The sequence below is a fragment of the Lontra canadensis genome, unplaced genomic scaffold (assembly GCF_010015895.1).
Source record: "Lontra canadensis isolate GAN:19392208 unplaced genomic scaffold, GSC_riverotter_1.0 scaffold18, whole genome shotgun sequence".
NCBI lineage: Eukaryota > Metazoa > Chordata > Mammalia > Carnivora > Mustelidae > Lontra > Lontra canadensis.
This window is the reverse complement of record NW_022631012.1, coordinates 18149425-18155424: the sequence shown is the minus strand read 5'-3', so window position 1 is coordinate 18155424 and position 6000 is coordinate 18149425. Positions and strand designations below refer to the sequence as shown.

General features: G+C 37.6%; 1 long non-coding RNA gene across 1 annotated transcript in view; it reads left to right on the top strand.

Moving 5' to 3' along the window:
• Window positions 1–2507: 2507 nt before the first annotated feature.
• Window positions 2508–6000, top strand: part of LOC116869242 — a 43119-nt gene continuing 39626 nt past the window's right edge. Inside the window, exon 1 of the long non-coding RNA XR_004382992.1 lies at window positions 2508–2631. This is a non-coding gene — a long non-coding RNA (uncharacterized LOC116869242). The remainder of the gene's footprint in view (window positions 2632–6000) is intronic.

Genomic DNA, 6000 nt, shown 5'->3' with positions numbered 1-6000 from the left:
GCTTCCTAGTTCTTACCTACAAAAGCAGAAAGTACTTTTGGGCTAACTCCCATGAGTTAGAGAGCAGTTTTCTTACCCGCAAACTTCTTTTCCCCAAACTTCAACCTCATTGTCCCTATCTGGAGGACAATGTCTTAAGCCAGTCAGCAATTAGCCCTGGAGCGAGGCGATCCAACCCAAACCATGCTGAGAAAGATGATGTTTACTTAGAAAGTAGAAAGAGGCCAGGATGGTGAGTCGGGACCTCACAAATATCAACTAGAGCTCTTGTTACTCCTCCCTGCATGTTTCTTCTGTGTTGCTCTCTTGGGCTGGCTCAAGATACACCTTGGTTTCCCTCATAAATTTGGTTTACACAAGGCCGAGGTTCACCATAGGACAACTCTCAAGCCAAATACCGGTGACTCTGCAAATCCAATTCCCGTCATCCACCTGTGATTTCTGTGCTTTGGTTCAAAAGTCTCAGATATAATTGGCTTGGCCTAACCCATAGATTGACTTGCATAGTGGGTCTCCACACAGTGGTCCTCATCTCCTAGAGCCAGAGGAGTAGGGTCATTTGATATAACCATGGATGACTAGGCCCATCTGTTCAGCAGGGTTTGTGGGTGGGAACAGATTCTTTTAGAAGGGAATGTGGGCAGAAAGGCAATTATATACTTCTCTAACCAGAAAAATACCAGGGGTGAAAAGGATGGGGGGGGGGGGGGAAAGGCCCCAAATGTAAAGATAAAAGAAAAGCTTGGTTCAAAATTAGGCTGTGTGACTGACCATAGATGTTTGCATTACTCACATTTTAACCTTATACTCTCTGGAATTTGCTTTTAAAAACACCAAAATACTACTTCAAAGAGAAATATTACAGAAAAAAACAATCTTTGATCATAATCTAGAAAGCTAAATAGATATTTATGCTCATTATATCCCAGGTGTTGGAAACTGTCAATGCATCGCTAAAATTGTGCCTTTTGTGCAGACTATTACTTCCTCAAAATGACTTGAAAATGGGCAGGGCTAACAGAATACCTCAGTAAAACTTCTCCCAACAGCAGTGTGTTTTCCTCTTAAATAAAGTACAATTTATGCCTCTGGATTTCCAGAAAGGTTTTAAAGGTCCCCGTCCCATCCCCAGCCTAAATCTGATGTATTCACTGGGAAAGGGAAATTCTTAAGTTCTCAGCAATACCTGTGTCTCTAAGGAAAGAAGTGTGCGGGCATCAACCAGAGTAGTGCAACCAAAATTCTGCTGGACAAGGGGAACAGAGAGCTGAAATGAGACAAATGAGACGTGTTTTGCTTCACTCGCTAATAATGGGTTCAGGCTCACTTTGACCCAAATGACCACCTAACTGATTATTATTTTAAATGTGAAAGAAGTAGAAAAAAAGGACTCTTTTAACACCCTCATTCCCAACATGGAGTGGATTGGGCTGAGGGCACCGAAACTCCCCTCCCCCCATTCCAGGCATGGAAATTGCACCGAGGTTTATCTTGGTGGTTCCAATACTTGAATTCAGAACCTTTTGCCTAGACTAGTCCAGATATCAAAAATAATAAAATGAAGTTGAACAAAAGAAAAATACAAGAAACAGAGAGACAGCACTTTTCAAAAAATGTTATTTGGCCCGTAGCTAATTCCGATTTTAGTTAAAAAACAAAAGAAAGCCCAGTGATGGTTAAAACTAAGCAAGAGTTGAAAGAAAGAAGGGAAGATTTAGACATAAAGGCAGAATTTTTTTTTAATCAACATTTCATGTAGCAGCTCCTGCGCGGGCCTTCCCATTTCCCAATAGCTTTGATTTGTGGAAATAATGGTTATGCAATTTCCACACATTGTGCTCCAATCACAGCATGTAGGCAACAATAAAAAGAAAACAACTAGATGCACTTGAAGCTGGAGATTTTGATAAGCTTTTCTTTTCATTTCACAAGGGTTTTTAACTTGATATTTTCCTGAGGCAACTGAGAGTGCTATTGAGCTTTAATCGGATCTACATGAACACGGGGAGGAAGTGTCTCATTTTCTTAAATGTATCTATGGTAGCAGCACTGGTTAATCTAGTTGTGAAAAATTAACCAAAAAGAAACTATTGGACTATGAGAATTCCACAGTTGACAGATTGTTGGTCTTTCGTTTAAAAAAAAAAAAAAACAAAAAAAACCCCACCCTATGCCATCTGTTTACAAAAGATGAGAAATGTTGGAGAAAATTATTTCCCTTAGGGCATAATGCTACAGCCATTTAGGGAGAGGTCTCTGGCATTTTCCGTGAGGCTTTGGTACAAGGAATAAGACAGCATCAGGTCTGCACAGTCATTGACTGAGAAAAACAAAGATGATTTCCTCTGATCCTTATTTTAGTTTTACTCTTTGAACTTCCAGCAGTTTATTTATTATTGTTGTTGTTATTTTTAATTGGGTACAGATTGTTTTAGGAATCATCTTGGTTCCATTTTTTGAAGTTGTTTTTTTTTTTTTTTTTTTTTGGAGACTGGTTTCTAAAGTGCTCCACCTCCACCACCTGTCACTCTACGGGGGGCTGCGACTTGAGGACACTCACCAGTTCTGAGCTCGGTTGCGGACTGGATGGTGAAGCCCGCGGCAGGAGGAGGTGGAGGTACAGACTTGGAGGTAGGTGGCAATGCAGTCTTTCAAAATAAAAATCCCCACGCTGCCGCTCTCTGATAAATTTTTGTTCACTCCCTGTACCCAGAGAAATAAAACTAATCTATCCAATGTAATTCTCTCAGAAGGATTTTCTCTTTACATACAAACCCTGGGAAATTCACCTCCTCACCCCATCATTTCTATGTGACTCATCATGTTGGTCACCTGTCACTAGATGGCATCGTGTAGTGTTTCTTAACAGTAGTTAACTAAGTTGGCAAAATTACAGCGTGGGCCATTTTTTCTGTATTTTCGTCTTTGGTATATAGATCTAGAGAATCTAAATTGGATACTGGCTGTTTCATTTTTATTTGCTTTATGGGTTTGGTTTTGTAAAATGTGTATATTCTTTGAGATTCTTGCTAGGATGGGACCTCAATGATTCTGAGTCTTAAATCAATAATAAATTAGTTCTTCCTCTCAATTTTCTTCCAAGTCACACACACAAATGTTTACTTAGAGAGACTTTGCAGAAATAAAATAAAGCTCAACACACGCAGGATCTTTACCTAGACACGCAGGCAGAACAAAATATATGTATGAAATCTTGTTTCATCTAAGCGTGGTCAGTTGCCAGTTGAAATCTACTCACGGATAAGCCAGACTGATGAAATAATATAAAAACGATCCTGTGAAATTTATAAAGGAAATATAACAATGATAAACAAAGAAAACTGCCATAAATAGAATAAGAGTTAATGGTTACAGTCTTATACTTTCCCAAATGTGACAGATAATGATGACCAGTTTTCCCCCAGTTTTATTGAGAAATAATTGTCAATGACCACTTTTACTTGTTGTATTCCGAACAACCTTATGTTACTGAAGAATGGCATCTAACTTCTATGCTGTCAGTAAAACAAGACAAATTTTTCTCAATTTTAATTATGAGTTAATGACCTGAAAATTTGTAAATAATGACAGATGATAAAATGATTATTTGGAGTGAGACTAACAAGATAGAGGACAGATCATACGATAGATAGCATCTAATCTAGTACTTGATATTCTAAATAATTATCTAAAATCCATAGTATTAATTTTCTATTCTCACTTATTTACTTTCTGGAAAGACAGTTCAGTTTTCAATTTGTCCTTTTACTTTATTATATTCATTCATTCAACAAATATTAGCTGAATACCTATGTTGGATTAGATACTAGAGATGCAAAAATAAATAGGACACTAAATTTGCCCTCAAAAAGTTTTTAGTTCCTTGTGTTGTTAAGCATCCATATAATGAGATTCAGAATCAGTCACTGTGGGTAGGGGGTAGAAGGAGAGAAGGAGAGTGGGAGAAAGAAAAAGAGAAAATGCAAAGAGTCTTAGATGACACAAAGAGGTGCACAGTTACTGTCACAGCTCTGCTAGTAGACCCCGGAGCTCCCTCATTGTATGTGTAAATGAAATAATTTTACATAAAAGTGTTTTGTAAACTGTAAAATAGTTTTTCAGTGTACAGCTTTTTAAGACTTTCTGGTTTCTTCCTGTAAGAACCCCATAGTTTTCAAATAGAACTTTGATCCTGTAATCAAGTCTTACTTCCTTTTAATTTACCCTCTATTACAAAATTCCAACTGCATAAATAAAACCCATTAAATTTCCAACTCACCTTGTAAAACAAAACAGAAATACCATGACCCTGGAGAGTGAAAAGGTAGGAAGCTAAACTGAATAGCCCCGTGATCATATTATACTCTGAAACATTAAGACCCTGGGAGGATCACTTTCCCATCTTCTACTCTGCTAATTCTTGCTGTTTCCCTTGGTTTCTGCAGATGAGAAATGGATTCTCAAGCACATTCTGTTACAATTACATGTGTGGAATAAAGAGACCTCTAGAAAGTTTCATTCTGGTCCCATAACTTTCCTTGTACACTCTGCTAGTAGGAAAAATAAATAAATAAATAAAGACCTACGGGATGACTGGATTAGGAGATGAGTACAATCCCACCTATTCTTAGACTTAATCAATAATTTTGCAAAATGCTTCTCACTTTTCATTATGGCCAGTCATTTCATATTCTTTATTTTTTTTTTAAAGACTTTATTCATTTATTTGAGAGAGAGTGAGAGAGAGCATGAGAGGGGAGAAGATCAGAGGGAGAAGTAGACTCCCCGCATAGCTGGGAGCCTGATGCGGGACCCCATCCCCGGACTCTGGGATCATGACCTGAGCTGAAGCTAGTGGCTTAACCCACTGAGGCATCCAGATGCCCTGTCATTTCATATTCTTTAATAGGGAAGACAGAAAACTTCTTTTTCCACAGATTGTATGCAGAAATCAATAAGTAAGGAACTCCAAACTCAAATATATTTAAGACCACGATGAGGAACACACAAAATGGTGTTCTCTGTCAAGTCTTTAACTGGATCCGGGTGTGTAGAGAGGAGTTTTACTCTAATTTCCTGGTCTATTATCTGAGGATTTTGTCTTTTATTCTGTTACTGTAGTAAGTTGCATTTTTGGTATGATGACGACAGCTTAACAATAAAGATAAGCTTCTAATTAAGAATTTGGGCTGGGGGCGCCTGGGTGGTTCAGTGGGTTAAGCGGCTCAGGTCATGATCTCAGGGTCCTGGGATCAGTCCCGCATCAGGCTCTCTGCTCAGCTGGGAGCCTGCTTCCTCCTCTCTCTCTGCCTGCTTGTGCTCTCTGTCTGTTAAATAAATAAATAAAATCTTATTAAAAAAAAAAGAAGAATTTGGGCTGAAAATATTCCCTCAATATACCAGTATATCCTTGTTTGAAATGGTCTTATTTCATTAGGAAAAGAGAAAAAAAGTTATTTGGATTCATTCTACCTATAGAAAATGATTCCTATCCTTATTTTGAACGACTAGTTTTCTTCTAGAATATTCATTTGTCATCAAACATGGGTTGGAGAAAACTTGAAAGGTTAGAAATGGAAGGTTAAAGACCTAGGTATCTACTTACCATATTATTTGTTTTCTGGCTTCTCCCTCATTTTTTAGGTTTATAACATTTTTCTCTTTCTTTAAAATACTACCTCAAGCCAACAAGTGTCTTAAGAATGACTTATTAGTATCTGTGCACAAGAAACCTAGAAAGTGGAATTCTATATCATCAGTTCCAGAGACCATATAGCATGTAAGTCTTTGGCCATCAGTATATTTAGGTAAAAAGATGTTTTTTAACATAAAAGTGTATGCATCTACATTTAGGCATGGACAAAATGTCCCCAGAAAGAAGCAGAGATTTTTTTTTTTTTATTATTATTTTGGGAAAGTGTGCTGAAGCTTTTCTCTAAAAATAAAATGGCATTTCATCAGTACTGGTCATTTTTTAGCCACGTATGACAAATGATCACA